The sequence below is a fragment of the Leopardus geoffroyi genome, chromosome B1 (genome assembly GCF_018350155.1).
Source record: "Leopardus geoffroyi isolate Oge1 chromosome B1, O.geoffroyi_Oge1_pat1.0, whole genome shotgun sequence".
Classification (NCBI taxonomy): domain Eukaryota; kingdom Metazoa; phylum Chordata; class Mammalia; order Carnivora; family Felidae; genus Leopardus; species Leopardus geoffroyi.
In genome coordinates this window covers 88,503,009-88,527,165 of record NC_059327.1, presented here as the reverse complement: position 1 = coordinate 88,527,165, position 24,157 = coordinate 88,503,009, and the positions used below count along the sequence as shown (strand labels likewise).

The window sequence follows — 24,157 nt, the reverse complement described above, 5'->3', positions numbered from 1 at the left end:
CTGGGTGCAATCTTAGCCATCTAGTATCATTTTCTTTCCCAAGTTTTGTTGCTGCTGTTGTTCCTAATTTTTTCAAATCGAACTAATATTCAGATTCTAAGCCTTTGTGCTAATCTATATTCTGACACCAACCTTTGAGGTCAATGGCAAGATTGATGGAAAGATGTCAACTGACAAAGATAAATGATACACATCTTCTTAAATGGAAAAGTAACTGAAAAATTACCAAGACAACTATAAAAATAAGGAACCATGCAGCATCTTTCTAAGTCCTCAGTTTCCTATGAGAACATAGGTCTGCGGAAGATTCTTCCAGCCATAAGAAACTTGCCTTGCCATTATAAAAATAAATCTATCTTGGTTACTCTTCTGGAGAACTTGGCTACCTACTGGTATAAGTAACAAATACAAATAATTTCATTTCATTTTATGAACTTTTTTGGACACTGAATGAATTTGAATTATCAGTCTGCAAGGTAATCCAAGGCTTTATATATGCTTGAGTTAAGTTACTTGCTTGGGCATCCACAAGTGAGGTAAAACCTGGATTCAAAACGAGGTCACTCTCCTTACTCTACTATACTGCCTGTACATTGTCACAGACTCCTACAGAACGGATTTCAGTTCATTAAGCTTTGAAGTTTTAGCTCAAATTATACTGATAGAGGAATAAAAGCAGATGCAGACTTACTATTACTTTAATAAAAGTCCATGACACAAATACTTTAAAATATAGGTATTTAAAATCCTTGTCTCTCCTTACCACATCATTTTCTTATGGACAAAGAAAATTATGCAACTAGTCACATTTTCTTATTTTGTTTTGGCTATCAGGAGATTCAAAGTCAAATTGGGGAACACATTTTGTAATGCATAGGAAATTTGCCCTCATTTCATTTACATTTTCCTTGAAGCTGCAACATAACATTCTTTATTTAGTGCTGTTTCACAGGGGGAAAAAAAACAATAGCTATTATGTGGATAATAATAGTACAATAACTTATAATAATTGATTTTATTCTAACTCTTTTACATACAACATCTTATTTAATCCTCACATTTTCCTTCTGAGGTGTAAACCATTATTTTCCCAGTCAGTGGAAATAAACAGATTTGAGGGCAACTTTATTTAAGGCTGTGACATAGAAGCTGTATCTAACTGGACATAATGTAGCCATATAAAGATTAGCCAGGCATATGGATTGTGGTTAAGTAGAATTTTTTTGTATTGTTTAAATTCATATTTATTTATTTATTTATTTATTTGTATTTAAATATGAAACACTTTGGCCTGAATTATCCAGTTAAACTATTTACATTGATCATATAAACTAGTAAGTATTGCCATATCCCTCAAGTTATTTCTAAACATAAAGATTAAGTTATACTCTATTAATGTTTATTGAAAAATATGCAATTATATAAGACAAATGATTTAAAATTGCTGGAACACATTACAAATTGTCTGAAGAATATTCTATATTTAATCTGAAATACTTTCATTATGACCCATGCCCTTTTACTATGATTTTAGTTTACTTTCCTATAAAAAAACACATATGTGTCATTTATTATTAATATTTTATATTGAGTATGATTTATTACATTCTCTTTTATTGGGTACATGTCAAGCACATCAGATTTTAATGCATTGGCTATCCTGAGCCATGGCACATAATTTAATTTTTATTCCACTAGTCATAAGTTTGGCAATATATTTGTGTCATGAAACTGTTTTCAATAAATATACTGAAATTAATTTGTATTGACATCAGTATTTAAGAGCAGTTGTGAAATATCTTATAACTATAGATCCATAACTAACAAAATTCAAAACCTCTCTGTTTTGACAAATTTTTCCTTATTGGAAGTTTCTATAAACCAAATATTTATTGGGTATAAGGATTTTTTTTTTTATTTTTTGTGTTCTAGTATCATTTTAACTTGAAGACTGATATTAAAACAGCAGGAACTCCAGCCTCCTTCCACAAGATAATTAGAGACTGAAGGCTCCTGAGAAGACGGACCAACTTAGTCAAAGGTGTCTCAGCATATTCAACCAGGTTGAGGATGGGGATTGAGGTAATTTTTGCAAAAGAAAAAATCGTTTAGCCTTGTTTTTGGAAATATATGAAGATAGTATACTCAATTAAATGGTATTTCTTTTTTTTAGTAGTACTGAGTTTGAAAATAAAAATCATCTCTTTTTCTCTTTGTCGTTTATCACCCGTTTTTTTCTGTAACTGGAAGTCTAGAGTCTTAGAATTGATTTAAATCAAGTTTCTGTTGTGTAACTAAGTAAATGCAATTTGAAGGACATTAAATTACTTGGTTGAGAACGTGCACTACTTAGTGAAGAACATGTCTATGTATTAATTTAACGATAGTTTTAAACACCTATACACCAGAACCTGGCATGGGTATTGGAGGTAGTGTGGTGAAGGAAATAGTCTCTGCCTTTGTGAAGCTTCCAGTTTAGACAGGAAAAAGGAAACAACAATTAAATACTCTGGGATAAAGTTACACGGCGTTATTAGTAGTATGGAGAAAATAAACACGTAACTACTACTCCTAGAGTGGGTGACCTCAGCCAGCTTGCAGGATCAGGCAAAGCTTCTGTGAGAAAATGGCCTCTTACCTAAGATATGGATAAGGAAGAGATCGTAACTACCAATTACTGATTTTGTGGTGCGTTTTTGTTAGGTTTTAACGTTGCAGACTCGCTGTAATGCTCTTCCTTCCATCTGTCCTTATTTCTCAGTAGTATGTAAGTAAAATATTATTGTAAAACCAAAATAAAATATCTCCACACATCAAAATGGTGTAGAAAATAATATCAAATGCTGGCAATGATGTAAGAAACTGGATCACTCATAAATTGCTAGTGGGAACGGATTGTAAAATGATACAGCCACACCAGAGAACATTTAGCCAGATTCTTATAAAACTATTCACTAACCATATGATCCAGAAATTGCACTCTTGGGAATTTAGTTTATAGAATATGAATTCTCCTAGCAGCTTTATTAACAGCCCCAAACTGGAAGTAGCCCAGATGTCCTTTAACAGGTGAATAATTAAGCAAACTATGATACGCCTACACCAATGTGATACTCCACACTAATAAGACAAAACACACTATTGAAATCTACATACATACTGAGTAAACCTAGCATCTAGATTTTAGTTTCTAATACCATTCTCCAATAAGAGGAAGCAGGGCTCTTTAAATAAATGGCTAATTCTACGACTGATGAAGTAAGTATAAAAGATGAGCCTAGAATATCTTGTATTGCCAGCAAATAAGGAATCAACAACAATAAGGAAGAAAATACACACACACAATAATGGGGGTATATGAAAAAGACACAAGAGCCAACCAAAGGAGGTCCCAATGACCCAAGCTGAAACAATTTAAACAAAATCAAACATTGTTGGAATATAAAGCACGAAACAAGTACCCATGAGTTTATAGCAAATAAGAAAATGAAAAAATAAAGGGGGAAGAAGAGACAAATCTCCAAAGAAAAAGCCTGTATAATTTATAACACACTTTCTCATCAAGGAGGTGGAGCATATTTCTCACTTCCTAAGGGTGGACTACACACAGTGATTTCCCAAGAATACTGTTTGGAAAGTGAAAAGAAAAAAAAAAAAAAAAAACAACAGCTTTTCAGTGAAGAAACCTGACAAATACTATCTCAAATGATTAAGGTTAATATCAGCAGTGATAAGTCATACTGATAGCATGAACCCCTGATAAGATGTGATGAAAATGGTACTTTACCTTTGTGATCTTCCCACCAGAACTCATAAATCCAGTCTGATCATGAGAACAAAACAAAACAAAACCCAGAAAACATCAGGGGCACCTGGGTGGCTCAGTCAGTTGAGCATCTGACTTATGCTCAGGTCATGATCTCACAGCTCGTGGGGTTGAGTCCCGCATCGGACTCTGTGCTGACAGCTCAGAGCCTGGAGCCTGCCTCTGATTCTGTGTCTCCCTCTCTCTCTGTCCCACCCCACTCATGCTCTGTGTCTCTTTCTCTCTCTCAAAAATAAATACACATTAAAAAAAAAAATCAGACAAATCCAACTGAGGGACATTCTTCAAAATACTGAACAGTACTCCTCAAAACTGCCAAGGTTATCAAAAAAAATTTCTGAGAAACTGTCACAGCCAAGAGGATATTAAGGAGAATTGACAACTAAATGTAATGTGGTATTCTGGATAGAATCCTGGAACAGAAAAGGTGGATGATATTTACGTAAATACTGAGGAAATATGAAAGAGCTTCTACTTTAATGATAATGTATCAATATTATTTCATTAATTGTAATTATTGTGCTATATTAATATAAGGTGTAAGGTGTTAATAATAGGGGAAACTGGGTGCAGGCACATCAAGACCCTCTGAACCATCTTCATAACTCCCCTGTAAATCTCAAGTATCCTAAAAAATTAAAAAGCTTATTATCAAAAAACAATAAAGAAAAAAATTTAAAGCTTGCGCACATTCAACTTATGTAATATCCTTCAAATGATAATATTTTAAAAACGGAGAATAGTTAGTGGTTGTCAGAAATTATAAAGGAAGGAGGAAGAGAGGTAACTGTGGCCACAGAAGGGTATAATAAGTGATCCTTGTGATGGAATTGTTCTGTATGTTGGCTATGGTCTATGACTATAGTCATGTGATTCTATGCATGATAAGATTGTGTAGAAATATACACAGATATGGGGCACTTGGGGGGCTTAGTCGGTTAAGGGTCTGACTCTGGATTTCAGTTCAGGTCATGATCTACCAGTTCGTGGGATGGAGCTCTGGGTCTGGCTCTGCATTGACAGCATGGAGCCTGCTTGGGATTCTCTCTCTCCCTCTCTCTCTGTCCCTTCCCCACTCTCTAAACAAATAAACAAAACAAACATTAAGAAAATAAATATACACATACAAATAAGCACATATAAAACCAATGAAAACTGAGCAATAAATGCTGATTTTCTGGTTGTGATAGTATACTGTAATTATGTAAAATGTTATCATTGGAACAATAGGTGAAAAGTTGACAAAATATTTCTGTATTTATTATCTCTGAGAACTGCATGGGAATATATAATTATCTTAAAATAAAAAGTTTATTTTTAAAAAATGCTTATTTATTTATTTTGAGAAAGAGAGACAGCACAAACAGGGGATGGGCAAAGAGACAGGAAGAGAGAGAGAGAATCCCAAGCAAGTTCCATGCTCAGCACGGATCCCATGTAGACCTTGATCTCATGACTGTGACATCATCACCTGAGCCAAAATCAAGAGTCGGACCCTTAACCAATTGAGTCACCCAGGAGCCCCTCATTAAAATATTTTATCTTATAATCATGTCAATATATTTAATGGTATACAATAGAAAAAGTAGGGTAAGGACCCAAGGTTGTAAAAATCTTCATAGATAGAAAAGACATCACATGCAAAAAAACTTGTCATAGAAGAGATCATGTTGTATTCACTGAACAAACAGAACAAAGAACCAATGTGGCTGGGGTGTCAGAGTCTAGGAGATGGGGATTCAATATGAGGTTGGTTGGAGTAAATAGTGACCATATCTTGTTGAGCCTTTTAAGACACATCAAATTTATGCTCTAAATTTTAAGTGCCTTTTAAGACATGAAAGTGTTAGAATTAAGCTTTTAGTAGATGTAGTCAAGGGTAAGTTTATTTCTTAGAAATTCTATGATACTTAGAAATTATTAACTATTGTAAGATTAATTATATGTGTCTCTTGGCCAGATTCTCCCATATTTATAACATAGATCCTTATCATCACTGGATGTTTGACCTTGAGCTACATATTTAGCCCTTGCAAACCTCATTTTTTCACTAGTATTTACTCAGATGTGTCTACCTAATTGATCACCAAACTCTCAGAAGTATGCAATCAGGATCAAACAACATAAACCACGTGTAGCACTTAGCATATTGAACTTTACACATTAGTCATTAATTTCTGTTTCTCAGAGACTTACGAATTATACAACAAATACAGATCAATTATATAAAATGTCTGAAAATAAACATGAAATAAAATTTAAAACACCAGTTATGGCACCCTGTGTCCCTAAACACCATAAAATGGCCATGCACCCATTAAACTCAATTATACTGGAAAAGGGAGATAGTGAGGACAGCTAGGAGTCTGTCATATCAATTTTCCTCATTAATTTTAAGGGCTCACAACAACACTTTTCCATTGTTGTTTATCCAAAACAGAAAGGAACACAATAAATATTTGCTAAATAGATGGGTTAAATTAAAGGTAATATATAATGACCTCCATTTTTCCTGTGAAGTAGCAGGTAAGATTTTCAACAGAGGAATGAGCGAGAGTGAAGGAGAGAGAAGATTTAAGAAAGTGGTGAATCTTTGAGATAACAACTACAGTAATGTAAAATATCAGATACATCAAAAAGAGTAAATGCTAAAAAGTGCTGAAGTTTCAGCTGAATGTTAGACCATACAAACACAACATCACAAATTGAATGTTTCTCTCTAATATGCCCTCCAGTTTTAGCTAAGATTAAAATCAGAGAAAGGTGTGGCCAAATTGAGCCAGCAATAAAGGCAAGCAGTACAAGAGTAGTGAGAATAGAAAGAACAAGACTTGTGGGTATTAGTTAAATAGTGTATTTGCAAGAAAAGGGGGTGGAATTGGGGTGGGGTAGTCTGTAGATGCTAAAAGAAACAGATGGAAACATGGAAAGTATTGATGTACAGGAAGGGTCAGTATATAGGGCTAAGATAGTGAAAGGATAGAATGTTGGGTTGCTGAAAAGGTATACTCATAGAGTTCTATACTTCGTCTGTCTACATGGCAATGATTAGGTGCATTTTGTTCATTTTATCATCTTCATATATTATCAATTATTTTGCCCTGTCTCACCTATAACTAAATAAATAATTTGTATCTAGGTCAAATTATACATCTAGAGACAATTGGAATGAGCACAATAATCATTTAGGTGTGTATTTTGTATGTTTATTTAATTAATTGAAATGTTGAGAATATGTCTCACAATGTATAAATGTATTTGTATAGCACTATTTTATCACACATATAAATATGTAAAAAGATATACTGAGAATACCTAACATGATATCTTCATGGTTGTACAATAACAATGGATTTGAGATTAGTATCCAAAAGGGTGAAAGAACAGATGCCAGTAACGGATATTGGAGAACAATTGAGTTGGAGATATGGAATGGTTATTGAAATTTAACACTGTTATCTTTTTTTTAACGTTTATTTATTTATTTTGAGAAGGTAGGGAAGGGCAGAAAGTGGAGAGAGAGAATCCCAAGCAGGCTCTTTACTATCAGCAGAGAGCCCAACGTGGGACTCAATCTTATGAACCTTGAGATCGTGACCTGAGCCAAAATCAAGTCAGACACTTAACCGACTGAGCCACCCAGGTGCCCCGAAATTTAACACTGTTCCTAAATTTAATCTGACATATTTATTCTTTAATAAATAGAGAACATCTTCCGAAAGAAATGTTAAAAAAAATATATGTAGAGGGCCTGCCTGGGCAATATCATAAACAAACAAAAATAAACAAAAAACTAAGTAAACACATGCCCCTGGGAAAATCATTTACCTTCTCTAAATCTCAATTTTCTCATTGGGAAATGAAAATAATTGGTTATTACTTGAGTAGGATTACTAGAATAACTGTTTTTTGTAACACAAAATTATGTTCTATGTTATAGTCTATACAAATGCAAAGAATTATTTTTGTTACCAAAAAAGTAAGAGAATAAAAGGAATCAAAGGCTTTGAGATGCCAAGAACTGATGTTTCCTGCATGAGCCCTGAAGTATCAGTATGACTTAAGCTGCTGTTCATTCAAGGAAGTAGCTGAGGTTACAGGAAGATGTCTTTAATCCTTTTTACTCTCACACCCCAAAATGACACAATTCTTTAAAACAAAATAAATCACTGATGAGCAACTCATCTCCACAGGGAAAGGATAGAAAAAGCAATGAAGATGGGGCACCTGGGTGGCTCATTCAGTTGAGTGTCTCACTTTGGCTCAGGTCATGATCTTACTGTCTGTGAGTTCCAGCCCCCAGTCGGGCTCTGTGCTGACAGCTCAGAGCCTGGAGCCTGCTTCGGATTCTGTGTCTCCCTCTCTCTCTAACCCTCCCCCGCTCATGCTCTGTCTCTCTCTGTCTCAAAAAAATAAGTAAAGGTTAAATTTTTTTTTTTCAAAAAAAGAAAAAGCAAAGAAGCAACAGTGCCTGTGGAAGAAAGACTTAGATGGCATGGCCAGATAAGCCGCATATGAAACAAAAAAATTTGTTGGAAGAGATTCAGTCTGTCTTTTATCTTTTACAAAGCTGGTCAAGGAATAAGCAACTTCTAAAACTGCAATCACTGGCTGTTTTTACAGAACTCATATTAAAAGAGAAAGACTTTTCATGTGGCTAAATCCTTTTCAGACTTTCAATTCCAGATATGAGACATTGCTTTTTTTATTCAATTACTTTAACTCTTTATTTGATTCTCTGAGATTAAGTATTCTGTCTATATGGATTTTTCATAAGAATGTATGTATAAAGAAGTAGGTGTCACAAAGATGTAATTATGAAATTATACCCATTTCTTGGTATCTTTGGAAATGATGGTTAGAGCAAAAAAAAGGCATAATAATAATTATCAGCATTTTTGGTACATTTATATGAATAAATATATGAACAAAGTTGAATGGCGAAAGAGAAAAGATCTTAAGACGGTGTATATAAAAATGTGACAGTTTTAAAATTTTAAAAACTAATATCCAAAAGATAGTAGTTTATAAAAAATATAAATTATATATGTAAATTATATATGTTTATATTATATAAATTATACACTATTAATTATATAATTGTATGATACATTATATAAAAATACTATAATATGAAATATAATATAAATTATATAATATATAAAATATACTATAATATCTAATATAAAACAATAATATATGTATATTTTATAAATATATAATTATTAATAATATAACTATTATTAATGTAAATATATAAATAGTATATAAAATAATATTTTCTAAAATGTTTTGTTATTCAGCATTATTTTTTTCATTTTTGACTTGTAAAAAATAATTTTTGTCCAGATAAATAATATACTATATGAGCAATCATTTCTTGCTATTACTTTATGATTATATTGTACATTACTACTGTCTGTTATTATTTTTTTATTTTTCATTTTAGAGACACAGAGCACAAGTGAGTTAGAGGAGCAGAGGGAAAGAGAGAGAGAATCTTAAGCAGGGTCTACACTCACTGTAGAGCTCGATGTGGGGCTTGATCCAACAACCCTGGGATCATGACCTGAGCCGAAATCAAGAGTCAGTTGCTCAACCAACTGAGTCAGCCAGGAACCCCTCCCCACAATTGTTATTGAAAAGAAAGACAGACATTGTTGGGGCGCCTGGGTGGCGCAGTCGGTTAAGTGTCCGACTTCAGCCAGGTCACGATCTCGCGGTCCGTGAGTTCGAGCCCCGCGTCGGGCTCTGGGCTGATGGCTCAGAGCCTGGAGCCTGTTTTCCATTCTGTGTCTCCCTCTCTCTCTGCCCCTCCCCCGTTCATGCTCTGTCTCTCTCTGTCCCCAATAAAATAAATAAACGTTGAAAAAAAAATTAAAAAAAAAAAGAAAAGAAAGACAGACATTGTCAATGAGTACCACTAAAGCATTTTTCTATAGTGCATGTGCATACTTGTGTTTTTGTGAACTTGTTGATAATTGAAGTATCAAAATTATTTGAATGAGTTATATTCTAGAAATACTATCAGATATTTTTGCCATATCTTTTTTTTTTTTTTTCCTGTCCAAATTGTAGTTAAAAAGTACTAGTGATTCTGATAAAAAAATTCCCAGCGTAGCTATTCAAATGTAGCCAGCAGAGGTCTCTCTTAGACTCATCCAATCAAGACACTGTGTCCCTTTCTCCTCTTTGAGTTGGAACTCAACATGCAAAGCTTTGTTGAGGATACTAAAATTTAATGGCACTTGTTCCTTGAAGTATTATCAATGTAATTTAAGCAGGCTGCCAAATGTCAAGATGACCTAATTTCCAAACAAAGGAAAAGAAAAAAAAATGTTTCTTTTATCTTTAGAGAAATAACTGCCTGGTTCAAGAAGAAAAATACAAGACGTCGTGAGGCTGAATGGTTAAAAGTAATGGCACAAACAGAACAAAACAAAAGCTCTAATTCACATCTGTAAAGAAATAAATAGTTCTATCAAGGAAATCTATAACAAATGTGAATAATGTGTGCAGCATTGTGCAACATTAGTATACTCTGAATGAACTAAATTCAGATTTGTCAAAACATGAAAAAAACACAAGGATTAAAATTGAAATTATAATCAGTTATATGTACACACAACGTTGGTAAGCTGAAATTTAAAGACACATTTAATTCTTGATGTTTAATTTCTTCACTTTATAAATGTCTCCAGGACTTTTTGTAGGCAAAGTAATTTACTCAATAAGATCCTCTCGCACTTGTGTCCTATTATGAACTGCTAGCAAACTTAACAAATGAGAATTCACATTTTTAAAATTCTTGAAATCATATATAAGAGTTTTCAAAGTTTTATTAACTTTTTATATATCATTTTTCTTTAAGATTTATCTACTTTTTTTGTTTTTATCAATGGTTATGAATCCTTTCAATTAACTTTTGAATATATAACTTTGAAACCTGTCACCCAGTACATGAACATTTCCAGAAGTGGAAAATAGTAATTTTTGCTAATAAAAACACTCTAGGTATGTTAAAATTGGCTCTGATCTTTTGATCTGTGTTAGAAGAGGTCATTTGACAGGAGATGACTGCTGGTTGTCCCATAAGCTGGACTCAGGCCATCAGAGACTCTTTACCCATTTCCCTGCTCTTGGAATAAACATTCACACCACTGTTTCCCCCCTAGCACTGTTTCAAAAATGTAGTCTTGAGAGCAGAAGGTGGTGTTAGGACCATTTGGACTGTACAGGTGACTGAACCCCACTAAGACTCTATATAAACTTTTAAAATTGTGACTATGGATGCAAAGATCTTCTTGTCTTACAACCATTGAAGACAAGCCTAGTATGTACATTCTTGTGTGTATTCAACTTGCCACTTCCCAGTCTGGAGTGTGGTCGTCTCCCTGCCTCCATGGATGGAGGCTAGTTTCAAATTTCACCTGGGGAATTCCTCAGGTTGCAAAGCAACACTGACTTCGATTATCTTATTTGCTGGTTTTAGTGGTCTTTTTTAATGATCTGCACAAACTGAGCTTATTGTCTCCTATAACTCTTCTATTTTTCAATAAAATGTCATACTCCTTTCTCAGCTAAAATTTATTTCATTCAGCCCTGTCATCTGATGATCAAATTATTTATAAACATACTTGACACTTTATAAACTGAACGGGTAATATATACCCACAGAAAATGTTAAATAACATAGAAGTTGGCTTTCCTACCATTTCTATCTGTCATTTTTAGTTTCCCTACCCATAGACAAGTTTTGATACTAGTTCTTTTTTTTCTTGATAAAGGTATTAGATAAACTTTGAACCTTTAACTTCCTTTCAGGTACACATTCTGTTCCTTATCCAGTACAGTACTCCAAGGCATTGAAGATGCCATATAAACTCCTTTTGATAGTATCATTCTTTTCCACTTTAATTCATAAGACTGAAAACAGGACAGCAGCTTTCTATCAAGTTTTCATCATGCCCTGGCTTAAATTCTCCTTGTGTCCTATGTTATGTCATACTATTCTGTTTCTTTTAGTCAATCAAAGATTATAATTGAGCACCTATACTGTACCTAATACTATTCTGTGCATGAGAATACAGCAGTGAAAACAATAGAAATTAAATTAATTTAATTTAATTCAGCTAGATATCATGTAATCTAACAGGTGATTTCAGGTGCTTCTTACAGTTGAGTAGTCATATTCAGAGCTATTTAACATACATATTGAGACGTAGTTGCAAGAATTGTATTTGAAGGACACTATTTCAATTCCCGGAATAGCGACATCATATTTCTGGACAAAATAATGCTCTTAAATAGGAGGATAAGAGCCCAGATGTCAGGGAACCTTCAGGGACTGACTTATACATACAATGTGCAAGTCTGCATGTGTGCATATGTGTTTGTGTGTGTGTGTTTGTGTATGTGTGTGTTTGTGTGTGTGTGTGTGTGTGTGTGGTAGGCAGGGGATTGGTTACAATGGATACAAAATAAGGATCTATGAAACAAGACTAACCAACTTGATTGATTCAATGCTGGAAGATAACCCATCGTCTTCTTTCAATGATGCAAAATGAATTTCTTAATTTGACTCTGTCAAGGGCACACAAAACAAGGCCAGACCAATCCCTGACTGATTTTACCAATAAAGATACAATGAGTCACTTTCAGATTCAGAGACTTTATTCCTTACATAGAGAAAAACATGATTAGCTAAAGGAACCAGCTCCCCACAATCTTTGTACCAGCACCAGAAAGAATGGCACTGAAACCAAAGGAGCTGAATGGGCATGAGACACCCTGTTGCTGAAGGGCTCATTCTCAACAGAGGCTAAGCAGCTTTATGTTTTGAAGTTTCATTCGGAGTGTGGAGTTCTGGAAGTCTAGTATCTCATCAGAACCCAGGAGGTGATAAGAAACTGTCTCATGTTAACCTCCGAGGGAATATGGGTGAAAGGCCTGAGTGGGATGGCTTGTGGATGCTCTCCACATGCCTTCTTATCTTCTTGTGTTCTGGTAGTATCATAAAGCATCCTGTCAGGACTCAGATTAGCTGTGGCTCAAATTTCTGCCTGTGTACCCCATATGGATACGCGCAAGTTTGCCAAGGTGCCACGTGGAGTTCTCCTACAGCGACAGGACCAAAATTTGAGTCACTAAAAGCACTTAACATGCTTCTTTTTCATTTCTGTCTCCATAGATTTTCTAACGTGCTGTATGAGAAATTGCATCAACTGTCATGGTTTATGTTATCTCAGTTTTAAGCATCTTTCAGATGATCTGAAAGATAATGTATAAAATGACATTATTTCTAGCCAATCCATTTTATTAAATTTCATTGGCAACAGACTAACCTCACCCACTACTGGGAAATGTCCATTTCATCCGAGTGTAACTGAATACTAAGTTCTGCTTCAATGATAACCATTTCAGTTAGTCCAGTTGTGTATCAGTTATTCCTTCCCCACCATGTTATTTGTATTGCCATTACTCTGCCTCAAACACAATTCCTAACAATAGTTATAGAAATCCCCAGCAAGTTTTTCTCTGTATAAAAAATGTTTCCATTGTCTGATTAGACAATATTTCATATTCTGCCTCTTTTTAAGAATAAATAGCTTTACCCCAGAGTAATCCCAGAGTGGTTATTCATCATGGATTTTGGTGCCTGGTGGTCCAGAATTCACTGTGATACTTTTGTTAAAAAAACTTTAAAACTAAATTAAATCTTGAACCCTGAAAAATTATACACAATGCATATGGTAAGGACACTTAATGGACTCTATCAGTTTGGTGCTAACAGCTATTTTCTCCTCATAAATTTTCTTCATAGGTTCCATCCATACTACCAACCAAAAGAAAAAAAAAATAAGTTAGAGGAGGGAAATAGAACAATATAAACATTTTATTTATTTTCTAAAATCAGGACCATTCCCTATTGACCAATGGAGAGGGGAAAATAATTAAGGTATATTTGACCAAAAATAAAAAAAAAATCACATTTCCTGCTTCACAAGAAAAAGGGGGGGGTGGTCAGAGAAAGAGAAAGAGGGAAGAAGAAGAAGGAAAAGAAAGGGAAGGAGAAGGAGAAAATATAACTAACACATTAGGAATAATCACTTGGATTTAATTAATAGACATTGTGCCATATTTAGACCTAATATTTGTTAAAGAACTAAAATATTACAAAGGAAGTTGAAAGCTCTTGAATATCTTTACAATTTTATTTCTCACCTTTACTTCACTGAAAGAAAAAATATTTTATTTTTGCGATAATTCTACCCTTGCTTGAATAAATTTACCATGTAAGTGTACATAAATTTTCTTTTGTGTATTATTAACAAATGTATAATATATATTTTTATAATTATACAAAAACCATCAGTATAGTAAGTATTCAAAAGCTTCCTTCTATTTTTCTTCTTTATCAATGTTTTAGCTTATCTTGGCTTTTTCACTTTTGTATACATTCAGGAAGAGTTTAATCAAATTCTGTGAAACAGAATGAATGGAATAGATTTTCTCGGCCAGAACTGGCATCTTTACAATGCTGAGGTTAGCCACCCACAAACACAATCTGTGTCTTCCCTCATTTAGCATTCTTTTATTTATTTCTGTAAGTAGTTTTATGTTTTTCCCATAAATATATTACATTCTCCTTTTTCAATTTATTCCTGTGTAAAAGTATTTCTTACTATGGTTATTGATATTTTTTTAAGTTTATTTATTTTTAGAGAGAGAGAGTGCAAGGAGGGGCAGACAGACAGGGAGAGAGAGAGAATCCCAAGCAGCCTCCTCACTGTCTACACAGAGCCCAATGTAGGGCTTCAGCTCATGGACCGTGAGATCATGACCTGAGCCAAAACCAAGAGTCATCCACTTAACTGACTGAGCCCCCAAGGTGCCACAATGGTTATTGATATTTTTAAATAAAATTTCCTTATTCTCTTTTCATTTTTGCTTTATTTTGTCAAAATTATACATATAGTGAACTTGAGTATTTTTAAGTTATCTCCAAACTCCTTCTAAACTCAAGCAAAGCTACATGACAGGAAAAAAAATACTCATTACATCTTTTAAAAAGTAGGCAATAAGCGTCCCTACAAATCTCAGAGTAAACATGAGGTTGACCAAACCACCAAAGCAGCAACGATATAATAGCAGCTGGGAGAGTGAAAATACAATATAAAAATAACCATAAATCATGGAAATACTTCTCCTTTCCCCAAAAGCCAGAAAAAAATTATTACCACTTAATATAATGTGTTTTACCTTGAGTGGAAACCTGAATAGATGCAATGAGAAATAACTAGTAAAACTGGGGAAATTATTCACAGAGGATAATGGCAATGCAAAAACCTCTGAGCAGGTATACAAGATTGAATATTGCCACTTCAGCACATCCTCCTGAGAATTTCAGATATCAAGTTCATACTCTGTTGCAAAGGAAAATGGCTCACAGAGTACAAATATTAATTACAACATTGAAAATTAATAATATAGGGGGCACCTGGGTGGCTCAGTCTGTTAAGCATTAGCCTTTGGCTCAGGTCATGATCTCATGGTTCATGGGTTCGAGCCCCACGTCAGGCTCTGTGCTGACAGTTCAGAGCCTGGAGCTTGCTTCAGATTCTGTGTCCCTTTCTCTATCTGTCCCTCCCCTGATCATGTTTTGTCTCCCTCTCTCTCTCAAAAATAAATAATACATTTTAAAAAATTAAAAAATGAATAGGACAAAAACAGTGGACCTTCAGTTCAAAGAAGGTATCACAGATAGCAAATGCTTGAAAAAACCATGCAATTTGAAAATGTGTTCCAGCTATTTGTTTTTCGGGAAAAGCCTCATGATTTAAACATAAGATACTTAAAAATAATAAATAGAACAAAATCTAACTCCATCCCATTTATTATAAGAAAAAAAGATAAAAATAAACCTTATGTTTGAATGAATAATGGAAAAACACCAGGAATTCACAACAACAAAGATGAACCAGTAATTTAATATATGCAGGTGGAGAAAATGTTTTTAAAACTATTCAATCATTGAAAGATTGACTAAAATGCAATTTGTAAAATATCAGAAATGTATGTGTAGGAGAAGTTCTAGTTCAAGATGATGACACAGGAAGATCCTGAACTCACCTCTTCCAACAGACTTACTTAGTCAATGGCTATACGTAGATAATTTTTTTCTTAAATGCTGACTGTTATGAGTACACAACAGGTAAATGAGAAGAAAACTATATTGAAGTAGGTACACACACACACATACAGACACACACACACAGGGTTATTATTCAGCCATAAAAAAGGATGAGATCTTGTCATTTGTGACAACATGGATGGATCTTGAGGGCATTATACTAACTACAGTAAGTCAGATGTCTTTCTCTTAGATTTGTCTTATATGTGGAATCTAATGACAAATAAAATACCAACCTCATAGGTACAGAAAACAGATTATTGGTTGCCAGAGGCAGGGGTAAGAGGTGAAAGAAATGAGTGAAAGGGGTCCAAAGATAAAAATGAATAAATAGACAAATAAATAAACCAAGAAGATATTGGTCAAGACCACTGGGAGATTTATTATAAAAGCTATTTAATAAGGGTGTCTCTTTCTAAACTAGAAATATAGCATTAAATTTAGCCCTCCTTGATTTCAAAGAAATTTTAGTGTACTTCATTGTAATCAGGGCTAAGGATCATTAGGCAAATTAAACCTTAGGAAAATAAAAGTTAATAAAAACAATGAAATAAAATGAGTGCATACCTACAATAAATATTTTTTAAGAAGAAATATATGTCTGGGTGACCAATAGTATACAACGAAACCTGTCAGGTATTAGGAAAGAGATACTGGTGTGGCAAAGAGATGTCACAGAAAAAAAGAGTAAGGAACAAACAGAAGATGGAAAAAGAGTTGTATAAAAATATTTGAGAAATGAGAAAAGCAGAAGGGAGAGAGGAAAGAGCATTTTAAAAGGTAAATGAAAATAAAGAGTAAACATATTTAAAAATCATAGGTGATAAAAAATTACAAGCAGTGGTAAAGGTGTAATAACAGGGGACAGAGTTATAATCCCATCTGAAACAACCAAAAAGCATAGAGAAAGAAAGAAAAAAGAAGGAAAGAAAAAAAAAGAAAGAAAGAGGAAAAAGAGGGAGGGAGGGAGGGAGAGAGAGAAAGGAAGAAAGAAAGAAAGAAAGAAAGAAAGAAAGAAAGAAAGAAAGGGAGAAAGAAAGAAAATAAAAAGATGTTTTAGCATATTTTAAAATGTATTTTACATTTTTTTTTTGCAGAAACAGTGTATTAAATTATATTTTACCAGTAGTAAAATATGTGTGAGAAATGTGTGAGAAAGCCTCTGGCCATTTTCATAAAGTTTTATCTGATGGAAAGAACTTACTGCTTTAGTTTATGTTTCTTGATTAATAAAGTTGAAAAATATGCATATTTTTGTCATTTATTTTCCTCCTTTTGTCTTTCTTTACTTATTTTTTCTGGTAGTGTGTCTTCTGTTTTTTAAATTAAGAATTTATGTTTTAGAGCAGTTTTAGATTGACAACATAACCGAAAAGAAAGTACAGAGATTTCTCATCCATCCTGCTCCCTGACACATACATAGTGTCCCTCATTATCAATACCTCCACTAAACAATACAAGTTTTCTCAAGTCAATAAGCTGGGATCAACCTCTTCTGGTTTGCTTCTCCTCTTTCAGGTCTCACTGTCTTTTGTTGTTTAATGTTCAGTGTCTGAAAAACTATCTTTTTAAGGCAGTGAAAGTACTCTGGAAACATAATGATGGGTAGATGGCATTATACATTCATCCAAATCCATAGAATGTACAACACGAGGAGTGATGCCTAAATGGAAACTGTGAACTTCAGGTGATTATGAGTGAAATACTCAGGAGAGTCTTGCCTCAGGAATGGGGAATAATTAGCCCAATACTTAGCACTGCTCTAGAACCACCTAAAAAAAAAAAAAAAAAAAAAACACACAAAAGCAAGACCCAAATGGATTCACTGATTCTAGCTAACTAAACTTCCTCCTGGAGCAAAGATCAAAAATGTTTACAGAAAATAAAAACTAGATAGTACCATTTGAATATAAAATTTGACATGTTCGGCATCCAATCGTAGAACCAGGCATGATAAGAAAAAGGAAAATATGACCTCTGATGAGGGGAAAAAACAATTATCACAAACTGACAGAGCTTGACACAAATGTTATGATCTGTGGAAAAGGACATTAAGCTATATTATAACTGTATTACATGTGTTAAAAGAAAATAAACCCAAATTCTAGAGATAAAAACAATTTCCGAGATGAAAATATACACAGGGGGTGCCTGGGTGGCTCAGTCTGTTTAGCGCCCGACTCTTGATTTCAGCTCAGGTCATGATCTCGCAGTTCATGAGTTTGAGCCCCATGTAGGGCTCTGTGCTGATGGTACAGAGCCTGCTTGGGATCTCTCTCTCTCCCCCTCTCTCTCTGCTCCTCCTCCACACATGCACTTGCTTGTGTGCTCTCTCTCTTTCTCCCTCTCGCTAAATATAATAAACAATCTCAATAAATAAATAAATAAATAAATAAATAAATAAATAATAAAAAAATACACTGAATGAGATTAATGGAATATCATAGGTTGTAGTAGAAAAGATATGTCAATTTGAAGACAAAAATTAGACAGTATGCAAAATGAAATACAAATAAATAAAAGTTATCTACAGAAATTCTATAGTTGGCATTAACCTTCATATTGAAGATAATATGCTTTCACCTTAAGAATGGAACCAAAGCAAGAATATTTGCTTTTACCTTAAGATTAGAACGAAGGCTATGTTTATTTGCTTTTACTACTTCTATTCAACACAATCATCTCTACACTCATTGAACACCCAGAAGTTTAAAGAAAAGAAGAAAAAGTCTTGTTTTGCTCCTGTTTTCAAAGAAGATACTGATAATCTTGAGAAACTTAACAGAAAACCTTGGGGGAAGGGAAGGCGGAAAAAAATATAGTTACAAAAAGAGAGGGAGGGAGGCAAACCATAAGAGACTCTTAAATACGGAGGGAGAACAAACTGAGGGTTGTTGGAGGGGTTGGGGAGAGGGGAAAATGGGTGATGAGCATTGAGAAGGGCACTTGGGATGAGCACTGGGTGTTACTTGTCAACGATGAACCCCGGGAATCTACCCCAAAAAACAAAAGCACATTTTACACACTGTGCAAATTTATTTGACAATAAATTATATTAAAAAATTAAGATGCTGATATTATTTTATTAATAGTTATAAGGTTTGCTGAAGGTCACAAGTAAGTAGCTTCTAGCAAATTGAGATCTTTCAATTACAAATTTTACATTCTTATCATAAGTGTTTAATATTATGATTTTTTTCTTATCTCACTTAAGGGTACTATATATGTTCTCTCTTTTTTAATCTATTAATATAGTGAATACTAAATCATCATTTAGTATTGAGATTTAACTCTCTTTTATCCTGAAATAAATTTTGAAAAAACACAATTAGTTTAACGTATTAATATTTCACTTATGGTCTTGATTCTTTGTTCATCATTAAATAGAACTGAATTTTTATTTATTTATTTACATTCAAGTTAGTTAGCATACAATGTAGTATTGGTTTCAGGAGAAGAACCCATTGATTCATCACTTACATGTAACATCCAGTGCTCATCTCAACAAGTGCCCTCCGTAATACCCATCACCCATTTATCCCATCCCCCACTCATTTCCCCTCCAGCAACCCTCAGTTTGATCTCTGTATTTAAGAGTCTCTTAGAGTTTGTCTCCTTCTCTGTTTTCATCTTATTTTTTTCTTCCCTTCCCCTATGTTCATCTGTTTTGTTTCTTAAATTCCACATATGAGTACAATCATGTATTTGTCTTTCTCTTACTGACTTATTTTGCTTAGCATACTACACTTTATTTCCATCCATGTTGTTGCAAATGGCAAAATTTCATTCTTTTTGATCACTGAGTAGTATTCCATTGTATGTATGTGTGTGTGTGTGTGTGTGTGTGTGTGTGTGTGTGTATCACTTCTTCTTTATCCATTCATCAATCAGTGGATATTTGGGCTCTTTCCATAATTTGGTTAATGTTGATAACACTGCTATAAACATTGGGGTGCATGTGCCCCTTTGAATCTGTATTTTTGTATCCCTTGGGTAAATACCTATTGGTACCATTGTTGGGTTGTAAGGTAGTTCTATTTTTAACTTTTTGAGAAACCTCAAAAGTGGTTTTCCAAAGTGGCTGCACCAGTTTGCATTCCCCCAACAGTGCAAAAGAGCTCCCCTTTCTCCATATCCTACCAACATGATGCTGAATATCTTTTCATGTGTCTCTAGCCAACTGGATGTCTTCTTGGATAGTGTCTATTCATTTTTTCTGCCCATTTCTTCACTATATTATTTTTTTTTGGGTGTTGAGTTTGATAAGTTCTTTATAGATTTTGAATACTAACCCTTTATCCACTATGTCATTTGCAAATATCTCCTCCCATTGCGTTGGTTGCCTTTTAGTTTTGCTGATTGTGTCCTACACTGTGCAGAAGCTTTTTATTTTCATGAGGTCCCAATAGCTCACTTTTGCTTTTATTTCCCTAGCCTCCAGAGACATATCTAGTAAGAAGTTGCTCTCACCAATGTCAAAGAGGTTACTGCTTGTTTTCTCCTCTAGGATTTTGATGGTTTCCTGTCTCGCATTTAGTTGTTTCATCCATTACAAATTTATTTTTGTATGTGGTATAAGAAAGTGGTCCAGGTTCATTCTTCTTCATGTCACTGTCCAGGTTTCCCAGCACCATTTGCTGAATGGACAATCCTTTTTCCAATGGATACTTTTTCCTGCTTTGTCGAAGATTAGTTGGCCATACACTGGTGGGTCTATTTCTGTGCCCTCTATTCTGTTCCATTGATCTATATGTCTGTTTTTGTGCCAGTACCATAGTGTCTTGATTACAGCTTTTTAATTCAGCCTGAAGTCCAGAATTGTGATGTCTCCAGCTTTGCTTTTCTTTTTCAACGTTACTTTCGCTATTCAGGGTCTTTTCTGGTTCCATACAAATTTTAGGATTGTTTGTTCTAGCTCTGTGAAGAATGCTTGTGTTATTTTGATAAGGATTGCATTGAATGTGTATATTGTTGTCGATAATATAGACATTTCGACAATATTTGTTCTTCCAATCCATGAACATGTGATGTTATTTTTTCCATTTCATTATGTCTTTTTCAATTTCTTTCATAAGCTTTCTATAGTTTTCAGGGTACAGATCTTTTACCTCTTTGGATAGGTTTATTCCTAGGTATTTTATAGTTTTTGGTGCAATTGCAAATGGGATCAGTTCTTGATTTCTCTCTCTTCTGCTTCATTTTTGATGTATAGAAATACAACTTATTTTTTGTGTTGATTTTATATCCCTTGACTTTGTTGAATTCATGTATCAGTTCTAGGAGGTTTTTAGAGGGATCTTTCCAGGTTTTTCATATAGAGTATCATGTCATCTGCAAAGAGTGAAAGTTTGAATTCTTCTTTGTCAATTCATATGCCTTTTATTTTTTAATGTTATTTGATCGCTGAGGCCAGGACTTCCAGTACTATGAACAACAGTGGTGAGAGTGGACATCCCTGTCATGTTCCTGACCTTAGGGGTAATGTCAGGAACATGAACTTTTGTTTTTCCCCAATGAGAATGATATTAGATCTGAGCTTTTCATATATGTTTTTTATGATGTTACTTCTATCCCTACTTTCTTGAGGGTTTTTATCAAGAAAGGATGCTGTATTTTGTCAAATCCTTTTTCTGAGTCTTTGAAAGGATCATATGGGTCTTAGCCTTTCTTTTATTAATGTGGTATATAACAATGGTTGATTTGCAAATATTGAACCAGCCCTGCAGCCCAGAATTAAATCTCACTTGATCATGGTGAAACATGCTTTTAAAGTACTGTTGAATTCAAATTGCTAGTATCTTGTTGAGAATTTTTGCATCCACATTCATCAGGTTTATTGGCCTGTAATTCTCCTTTTTAGTACGGTATTTGTCTGGTTTTGGAATCCAGGTAATGCTGGCTTCATTGAATGCTTTGGGAGCTTTTCTTCCATTTCTGTTTTGGAATAATTTGACAATAGGTATTAACTCTTCTTTAAATGTCTGGTAGAATTCCCCTGGGAAGCCATCTGGCCCAGGACTCTTATTTGTTTGGAGATTTTATTTTACTAATTCAATTTCTTTGCTGGTTTTGGGCCTGTTCAAAGTTTCTGTTTCTTCCCATTGAGTTTTGGTAGTGTGTGAGTGTCTAGGAATTTGCCCATTTTTTCCAGATTGTCCAGTTTGTTGGCTTATTATATTTTATAGTATTCTTACAATTGTTTCTATTTCTGTGGTGTTGGTTGTAATTTCTCCTCTTTTAGTTTTTTTTTTTTTTTTTTTTTTTTTTTTTCTATTTGGGTCTTCTTCCTTTTTTTATGAGAAATGTGGCTAGGGTTTACCAATTTTTTTGTTCTTTCAAAAACTAGCATTTAGTTTCATTGATCTTCTACTGTTTATTTTTTGTTTGTTTGCTGATTTTTATGTTTGTAACTAAACTGCTTATTTCTGCTGTAATCTTTCTTATTTCCTTTCTGCTGGCTTTAGAGTTTATTGGCTTCTGCTTTTCTAGCTCCTTTAGGAGTAAGGTTAGATTGTGTATTTGGATCATTCTTGCCTCTTAAGATAGGCCTGAATTTCAATGTGCTTTCCTCTTAGGACACCATTGTTACATCCCAAAGGGTTTGCACTGTCGTATGTTCATTTTCATTTGCTTCCATGTATATTTTTATTACTTCTTTAATTTCCTAGATAACCCATTCATTCTTTAATAGGATGTTCTTTAACCTCCATATATTTGAGAGCTTTCCAAATTTTTTTTCTTGTGGTTGACTTCAAGTTTCATAACATTATATTCTTAAAATATATATGGTATAATCTTGATCTTTTTGTACCTGTTGAGGGCTGATTTGTGACCCAGTGTATGATTTGTTCTAGAGAATGTTCCATGTGCACTCTAGAAAAATGTGTATTCTGCTGCTTTATGATGAAATGTTCTGAATATATCTGTTAAGTCCATCTGGTCCACTGTGTCATTCAAAGTCATTGTTTCCTTGTTGATTTTCTGCATACATGATATGTCCATTACTATAATTGGGGTAATAACGTCTCCTATCATTGTAGTATTATTATCAATGAGTTTCTTTATGTATGTGATTAATTAATTGATTTATTTGTACCAAGTTGGGGGTAAAAATAATTATAATTGTTAGGTTTTCTTGAGATAGATCCCTTAATTATGATATAATGCCCTTCTTCATCACTTGTTACAGTATTTCTTTTAAAATCTAGTTTGTCTGATATAAATATGGCTACTCTGGCTTTCTTTTGACCTCCATTAGCATGATAGATGGTTCCCTAGCCCCTTGCAATCTTCAGGTGTGCTGACATTTAAAATGAGTCTCTTGTAGGCAGGATATAGACGGATTTGTTTTTTATCCGTTTTGATACCTTATGTCTTTTGATTGGGGCATTTAGTCCATTAATTTTTTTTTACATTTATTTATTTTGAAGCAGGCTCCAGGCTCCAAGCTGTCAGCACAGAGCCCAATGCAGGACTCCATTCCACGAACCATGAGATCATGACCTGAGCCGAAGTCAGATGCTTAACTGACTGAGCCACCCAGGCACCCTGCATTTAGTCCATTTATATTGAGAGTGATTATTGAAAGATGCCATCGTGCTATCTGTGCATTGGTGATTCTGGTGATGTTTTCTGGTCTGCTGCTTTAGTCTTTTTTTTTTCCTGCACTACAGAGTCCCCCTTAAAATTTCTTACAGGGCTGGTTTAGTGGTCACAAATTGTGTTAGGTTTTTGTTGTTGTTGTTGTTGTTGTTTTTCCCCCTCTGGGAAAATCTTTATCTCTCCTATTCTGAATATAGCCTTGCTGGATTAAGGATTCTTGGCTGCATATTTTTCCTATTCAGCACATTGAATATTCCCTGCCACTCCCTTCTGGCCTGACAAGATTCACTGAACAGATCTGCTACTAACCTTATGTGTCTACCTTGTTACTTTGTAGGTTAAGTACCTTTTGTCCCTAGCTGCTTTCAGAATTCTATCTTTATCCTTTTATTTTGCAAGTTTCACTACGATACATTATGGTGTCAGTCTGGTTGTTGTTGTTGTTGTTGTTGTTGTTGTTGTGGCTGTTTTCCCCAAGGATTTCTCTGTGACTCTTGGACTTGAATGACTGTTTTCTTTGCCAAATTAGGGAATTC

General features: G+C 34.2%; 1 long non-coding RNA gene across 3 annotated transcripts in view; it reads right to left on the bottom strand.

Moving 5' to 3' along the window:
* The window catches only part of LOC123592465, a 192,757-nt gene that overhangs the window by 154,206 nt on the left and 14,394 nt on the right, over positions 1 to 24,157 (bottom strand). The window lies entirely within an intron of this gene.